This window comes from Piliocolobus tephrosceles, chromosome 4 (genome assembly GCF_002776525.5).
Source record: "Piliocolobus tephrosceles isolate RC106 chromosome 4, ASM277652v3, whole genome shotgun sequence".
Taxonomy (NCBI): Eukaryota; Metazoa; Chordata; class Mammalia; order Primates; family Cercopithecidae; genus Piliocolobus; species Piliocolobus tephrosceles.
This window is the reverse complement of record NC_045437.1, coordinates 82045138-82053775: the sequence shown is the minus strand read 5'-3', so window position 1 is coordinate 82053775 and position 8638 is coordinate 82045138. Positions and strand designations below refer to the sequence as shown.

The 8638-nt window shown below is 32.8% G+C and overlaps 1 pseudogene; it reads left to right on the top strand.

Annotated features, from left to right (window-relative positions):
• The first annotated feature begins 3434 nt into the window (after nt 1-3434).
• Nucleotides 3435-7408, top strand: LOC111544494 (annotated as a pseudogene).
• Nucleotides 7409-8638: the final 1230 nt, after the last annotated feature.

Here is an 8638-nt window from a genome sequence, read left to right as displayed (position 1 = left end):
TTTCCAAAATATATATATACATTTTCCAAAATATATATATACATTTTACAAAATATATATATATATTTTACAAAATATATATATATTTTCCAAAAATATATATATATTTCTTAGTTTTTACTGGTACACTTTGGCTCTTTTCCCTCAAAATAGAGGAACATATCCAAATTCTACACCCTTTTCTAGGCCAAATGCAAAATCACCTACACAACAACTCCACTAATGTTTTAATATCAAAGAAATCTCTCCCATTTGAATTAATTTTACTCTGTACATCCCTTGCCACGGTTATTCAATGATAATAATAGACAAAAATGTTTGTTATAAACAACTATTATTTTATAAACATGTATTCTACTATTTTTGTATTCTGTCTATAGTATCCCACATTGGTTTCATTATATAATTGCAATTTTAAGCACTTTTGAGCACAAATAAGTTAGTGGAATAGCAAGAGAACACTGTCTTTGCTTATGCCAGATGAACGTCAGATAAACAGGAGGGGCAGCGGATTCTCTGTTTGTTAAACAATCATAGACATACCTTCCAAGTCCTAATTTTTCATTACCTCTACACATGGCCCAGAAAAGTAACTGAACTCATTTAACAAAGTTGTTACAGTAATCATTATATAAGCAAAAATGAAGAAAGAGAAGATTATTTCTTAAAATTCAAATTTCTTGTTACCAAAAAAGTGTGCTCCTACCTACAGACATTATTTTACATGTAAACAGTTGTGTAGATATAAAAATATAATTTTATATAATTAAGCATGCATCTGCATTTTATCCTTGTTTACTTCTCTCAAGCTCAGGAGACTGGCAAAGAAATTGTGTTTGCCTAGCAGTATCATGGTGTCCTACATGAGAATAATTAACTTGAAAATACAGACTCAGGAAAAAGAAGTCCATTTGTTTTTCTTATATAGAAGCATATTCTGACTACTGTTTCAAGCTATAAGAGGATGGTCTTTTTGCCTCAGAATACTCAATAACCCCCAGTTTGTTATTTTTGTTTTCACAAGACAATTTTTTGCTTAAGCAAGTTCTCAAGTGAACCTTAATAACATCTCTCATGGTTTGGGTAGCACAACCTACATTATTTATTTAGTGACAGGATGTATACATGAAGATCTTTGTGGCCTAAAACCTTCGAGCAGGCCTTGTTGTGAAGAGGTTTAGAAAACTGGATATTTTTTGAATAGAATACTCATAGTAGTAGCATTAAAGTGGCTCACTGATCATGGAGTGTTCATTTGAGTCAAGCAAATTACTTCTTAATCTTTAAAGTTATAATTGAAGTGGAAAATATCACTATCCATGTACATATAAGTGACAATAATGTAATAGGCTTGATGTAAGTAATGCGATTAGACATGAACAATGATTGCTAAATCAGAGTAGCCAAGATATGTAACTCTCCTCTGTCTTCCTCCTGACAATTCCTTTAGCCATACTTCTACCAAAAAGGTTAATTAATTGCCTATTACTGTAATCATACTGATTAATACCGAGAATTATCAAGCTGCATGATAACTTTCTGAAATCCTTCAAAATTTAACTCAATGATAAGAAACATAGATCTTGACAACTTTTATAACAATTTATTTTCAGATATCAAAGATATGTTTCAAAATGCATGTTAAAATCTCTCACTTTTAAAAAGCATTTAGAATTTGCCATTTTGACATATCAGCTGAAAGTGCACAAAATGCCTAGCAATGTTTTACATTAGGAAGCCATTTTATTGAGTTAAAATGTAAGGAAATGAATTTTATAGACTTACTTTCAAATATTCTTCTATATGGCACACCCTTTTGTGAAAGAGTTCTAGTTACATGAAATATGGTGAAAACAGTTTAATTTGTATTTTATTCCTTTAGATTTTGTGATATATATAGCACTTATTTTGTAATACATTATACCATAGGCTGGTATAATCATATTGTATATATTTACATATATTTATATAAATATTATATAACATATAAATGATATATGTTATATATAATATATTATATAGATTTACAAATTTTGTATAATATATACTTATGTATCTATACATTTATATTTTATATGTAAATAAGTTTATATTTACATATATAATATCTATTATACATAAATATATATTACATACATAACATATAAGTATATATTTACACATAATATATTATATAAATATATATTTATAAACCGAACCAATAGAATATGAGTATATACTATTGAATATGAATATATGTGTACATTGTTTTACATACATAATTATTTTCATCTAAAGAAGACATTTCTCTAGGATTTAAAATTTGTGTTATATATTGGTATATTTCTACCATCCAGCATCTACCACAATGGTAAGGACACAATAAAGTGTTTAGTATATATCTTACTAAATGTTTTGCTGAAATACTGTATTTAATTGTGGAAAATATATTTGGAAACATTTCTATCACATTCAAACTTGAGGAACCATGTAGAATGACTGTAAAGTAACAAATTTGACATTAAAAATGAGCTAATAATAGTATCAGAAAACTCTATATTCTTCAGTAGTCATGATATGTAGTAACCACTTTCATTTTAGCAAAATAAAAACAAAGACACCCAAGTATTACTTCTGTAATATAGTCTCAAAATTTACAGCTTGTATGAAAACTAAATCTTGTTCAGCACTCATAGTTAAGATCCTGATGCATTTTTCCTGGAGGAGACATTCTACAGGAAACTTTGTTGCTGGCAAAGCTTATACTATCTGGAACTAAGTAAACAGTTCATAAACTGTCTACTAGAAGTCAGCAATAAAAAAATCAACCTCTGAAACATCCACTAGACTGGGAAAAAAAAAAAACCACTTCCTGAGATACCAAATAATTTATTCAAAGCTTACACCCAACTCATGTGTCAAGCAGAAATTTGTTTGAAATTCCCAGTTTAGAGAGTATATGATCTCTTACTAGAGCTAGTAAGAATAATTTCAGCAATATTTAACCTGGGGGATAATGTTGTGGTCTACAGCTGCGAAGCCAGTTAAAAACAAGACAATCAAAGTTAACTTTACTCTTAACAGTGATCTTGCAACTGTCTACTCTGAAATCTTGAACTTCGTCCAACTTAGTCCAACTCTTTCTCATTTTAATGACCCTAACTATTCCTATTCAATAGAAAATAATGAAAAACAGCAAAACCCAAGAACTGTTTAAGTCTGTATGTTTATAAGTAAAATTTAAAAAAATGAAGCCAAGTAGTGTTATTATGCCTCTTTTCATAGCTGTATATGTAAATTATATATGCATCCTATTAATGTTTCTGAACTATTTTGAGTAAAAACAGATTATGTCTGGGGATATTCACACTTCCCCATACACACTTGTCCTTTGAAATTAGATATATTCACACTGGCTTAGCTTTTTTTTAAATGTTTATTTTCTTAGTTAAATAATGAACCCACATTCTGGTGGTAAATATGACACAACTGGGTTAGTAAATATAGAAGCAACAGCAGTCTAGGTCATTATTATTAAAAGTTCTTTATCAGTTGACTTTTGGGTATGTTTTATAATATTAATATATGGGGTCATAGCAAACCTATAGCATTTTTTCATTTTACATATTTTATTGTTGCACAATAAGCAAATAGTAGTTTCTAGAGTGTATGTGTTCAGCTCAATAATAGTTCACAAAGTGAACATACTTATGTAATCAGCACCTATGTCAAAGTAAGTTGAATATATACCAGTCATCCAGTAGCTGTTACACTACATGACAAGGGTAATCGCTATTCTGACTTCTAGGAATATATATACATATATACAAATATATATGTGTGGAATATATACATATGTGGTGTGTGTGTATATATATATACCAGCCATTTTTAAAACAGTATACAAATAAATTATGCAGAATGAACAATTTTGTGTTTTTGGCTTCTTTGGTTTAATATTAGGTGTGGAAGATTCACTCATGTTTTTGAATATGGTTTTGGTTCAATCATTCTTTTTGCTATACACGTGTTAATAGTAGCTCATTGAATGAATATACCACAATTTATTTACCCATAATTCTGTTCATATGTATTTGAGATTTTACTGTACCAAGGCTTGTAAGAAAAAAAAGCTGCTATAAACATTATTTTACTTGTCCATTAGTGAATACACGTAGAAATTTATTTTGGGCATATTACTAGAACTATGTATATGTCTATAAGAAATATGGGATATGTTTATCGGGGGTTAATAGATGTCAAATAGTTTGCTAAAGTGTTAAGTTTATGAGATCTATTTTACTTAATCTTCTCACTAAAACTTGAAATTATCTGGGTTTTTTTTCTATTTTTATTTCACTCATAAAGCTCTTTGATCTATTGTATAGCTTTGGGACATGAGTTGCTTTTCTTAGATAACATCAAGCATGTTTTAAATTTATTTACTGTCTATTTAGTTAGCTTACTTTTAGAGTAACTGTCTATACCTGTGTTTATTTTTCTTCTGGTTGTCTAATTTTTTTGATTCTTAACTTTTTTAATCTTCTGAGTATAACATTATTGATTTTTTTTTGTGTCCTGTGTAATAAATGTTTGCTTACACCAATATCATAAGATGTTTTTCTGTTTTTTTTTTTTTTTTTTTTCCCTAAATGCTCACTTGTTTAACCTTTCAGATTTAGGACTGCAATACGTAAGGGAAATTTTATGTCTATGTTGTCAATATATTAAAAATCATTTTCCTATATTTGTGTCCAATCAACATAGAACCATTTATTTTAATGAAACATTTTAGCACCCTAGTATAGTGCTTTAAGCTTAAGTCAGACCAATGTATATGAGGGACTCCACTGCTGGACTCCTCCACCCCTTCTTCTTCTTCTTCTGCTTTTTTTTATTTCCTTGGTCAGTTTGTCTATTTTTGATAGAAAAAAACAAACAAATAAAACTCATACACACACACGCATACATGCACACATACATAAAGGTTGAAAGTGAAAGAAAAGAAAAAAATTATCATGCAAACACCAACAAAAAGATAACTGGTATAGCTGAATTATTATAAGACTATCCATATACTTTTAATAACAAGCTTTTGGAAAAATAAAAGGGGTGTTTAATAATAAGAAAAGGTTCAGTCCAAAAGAAAAAAGTTGTAATTCTAATTATGTGTATATCAAAAAACATAATTCTAAAACACATTTTACAAAAAATATACAGAATTAAAAAGGGAAGTGTATAAATCCACAGTCATAGTAGAAGACTTTAATACAGATCTTTGTATTAGAGCAAGTAGTTACAAAACAAAAGAAAGATAACAGCTAAAAAATCCATTTAGCCAACTTGACCTACTGATATGTAGAACAATGGAAAAAAATAATGGCTGGGGATTTATTCCTTTCAAGTGCACGAGGAAATGTCACAAAAACAACTGTATTAGTCAGGGTTCTCTAGAGGGACAGCGCTAATAGGATATATAGAGGGGAGTTTATTAAGGTGTATTGACTCACATGATCACAAGGTGAGGTCCCACAATAGGCCATCTGCAAGCTGAGGAGCAAGGAAGGCAGTCCTAGTCCCAAAGCTGAAGAACGTAGGGTCCGAAGTTCAAGGGCAGGAAGCATCCAGCATGGGAGAAAGATGTAGGCCCGAAGACTAAACCAGTCTAGTCTTTCCATGTTATTCTGTCTGCTTTTATTCTGACTGTGATGGCAGCTGATTAGACTGTGCCCACCCAGACTGAGGGTGGGTTTGCCTTTCCCAATCAATTGACACAAATGTTAATCTCCTTTGGCAACACCGTCACAGACACACCCAGGAACAATACTTTGTATCCTTCAATCCAATCAAGTTGACACTCAATATTAACCATCACAATAAAGATAAGCTAATTCATCTAGAGAGCCTCATCATATTTCAAAGGATGGAAATCATTCTTAAAAAAAATTTAAGGCTGGGTGCAGTGGTTTTTGCCTGTAATCCCAGCACTTTGAGAGGCTGAGTTGGTTGGTTGGATCACCTGAGGTCAGGAATTCGAGACCAGCGTGGCCAACGTGGCGAAACCCCATCTCTACTAAAACTACAAACATTAGCTGAGCATGACACATGCGCCTGTGGTCCCAGCTACTCGAGAGGCTGAGGCAGGAGAATCACTTGCACCCGGGAGACGGAGGTTGCAGTGAGCCGAGATTGTGCCACTGCACTCCAACCTGGGTGACAGAGGAAGACTCTGTTTCAAAGAAAAAAAAAATTATAATACATTAACATTACACTCAACATAAGAAGTAAGTATGTAAGTTTAAAGAAAACAAAATAACAGCTTGTATATGAGGCAATGTACTTCTAAAGGATTAACAAAAACAATTAGGAAATATATTTACATGCATAATATTGAAGATATGGCACAAGAAATCATGGGAGATGAATATTGATTTGAGAGAGATGTATTGTTTGTTTTGTTTTTTTTAAAAGTAACTCATTTAAATTGTTAAATTTCAAGGATAGAGAAATAAACTTTCAGGCATTAGGCAAGCAAAGCAAATCATCCCTTAGGGTAAAAATAAAAATAATCAAGCTGGTGTTTGTTGTTTTAATGCTAAGAAGTGATGCCAGAACACAATGAAAAATTCGAATTCCAGTGTCTGGTCACAGACTCCTTAAAGCAAAATGATCATATCTGTCAGCATACTTACATTATGTGTAGCATTATAGAACAAATGTAGAAATAGTAACAACACTAATATGCCTAACGTTTGAAGAAGCAGTGTAGAGTAGGGATCGATCTACATAAGGTGTTCAGGTGTGTCAGAGGTTGGCCAGGTGGCCTAAGTCTCCTTTGGACCTCATGCCAGAAAGCTGGTCCCGATTGTAAATGTTATTGATCAAAACAGAACTTTGGTTGATGGATATTGCACTAGGGTAAGGAGACAGGCCGCTCCTTTCAAATGCATGTGGCTCACTGACTTCATCCCCAAGTTCCTACACAGCACCCTCCAGAAGTATGTCCGAGAAGCCTGGCAGAAGGCCAATGTCAGTACAAAATGGACAGCCACAAGGTGGAACAAAAGGATTGAAGCCATAGAAAGGAAAGCCAAGATGACAGATTTTGATAATTTTAAAGTTATGAATGCAAAGAAAATGAGGAGCAGAATAATCAAGAATGAAATTAAGAAGCTTCAAGAGGCAGCTGTCATGAAAACTTCTCTCGACAAAACACCTGCTGCTAAAGGTGCTGCTGCAGCTTGTGCAGCTGCTATTAAAGTTCCAGCAAAAAAACATGACCACTGTAGGAAAGAAGGCTCCAGCCTAGAAGGCTCCTTCCCAGGAAGCCACAGGCCAGAAGGCAGTGCCTCTTCCAAAAGCTCAGAAGGGTCAGAAAACTCCAGTTCCAAGAGCACCTGCTCCAAAGTCATTTGACAATATTGCATAAGAGGCTGTTATAAAAGTAAATAAAGGTTCTTTTTGACATGTTCAAGAGTTTTTTTAAATCTAATTTGTCCGGGAAAGCCACCACATAGATTTTCATAGTCTTGTATTAATTTAACTATTCTGTTCCTCCCTTGATCCACTGCTATTTGTATATTTTGATAAGCTTGTGCATAACTCTGTAACACAGAAAACAGCTGATGGCTAGCTGGATCCAGTTCTTCCTCAGACCAGACATTTCCAATAAAATGAAAATAGTAATACATAAGTATCATGTCCTGAGGAGACATTAGCTCAATCTCTCAATACATTTGATTACAAATTTCAATATAAGAAAATAATAATTATTTTAACAAGGTCCGTACAGAATTATCTTGGTCATGACTGTTCAGCCAAGAATATTTCTTTTCTTCTGGTACAGGGAGTACCTCTCTCACATGGGAAGTTTTATCTCCTCTTTCCAGTATGAAAAGAGATTAGAATGACATTTTTACCTTTGCTGCTTTGGAAGCACCTTTAGCTCAAAATAATTCTTATACCCACAAGGCATAGTTGGGGGTACATATTCTGCCATCCATCAATATCTGTCATTTTATCATTTGTTTCCCAGTTGATATATCAGTTTTCAATTTGTTTTACCCCATCCTGGCTTCTTTTAGATGAATAAAATACTATCAGCCCGTTTTTCCTCAATTTACTTATTTATGCATGCATGTTTTATTGTGCTTTAAGTAGTGCTCAAGATTTACAACATAGATTATTCACTTAGTTGATAAAAATTATTACTTTCAAACATTCCCCACAGTCCTAAAATCTTATACACAAATTCTATTTAATTTTTATACCTTGCATCATTGTATTCATACATTTTAGTTAATATTCAGAATTCCCTAGATGTTTTTTATTTGTCTGGTACTGTCAATGTTGCATAAACTTCTTCTTTTTTTTTTTTTTTTTTTGAGATGGAGTCTCGCTCTGTGGCCAGTCTGGAGTGCAGTGGTAGGACCTCAGCTCACTGCAACCTCTGCCTCCTGGGTTCAAGTGATTCCCCGGTTCCAGCCTCCTAAGTAGCTGGGACTACACGCGCACGCCACCATGCCCTGATAAATTATGTGTTTTTAGTAGAGACAGGGTTTCACCATGATAGCCAGGATAGTCTCAATCTCCTGACCTCATAATCCTTCCGCCTCGGCCTCCCAAAATGCTTGGATTACAGGTGTAAGCCACAGCACCC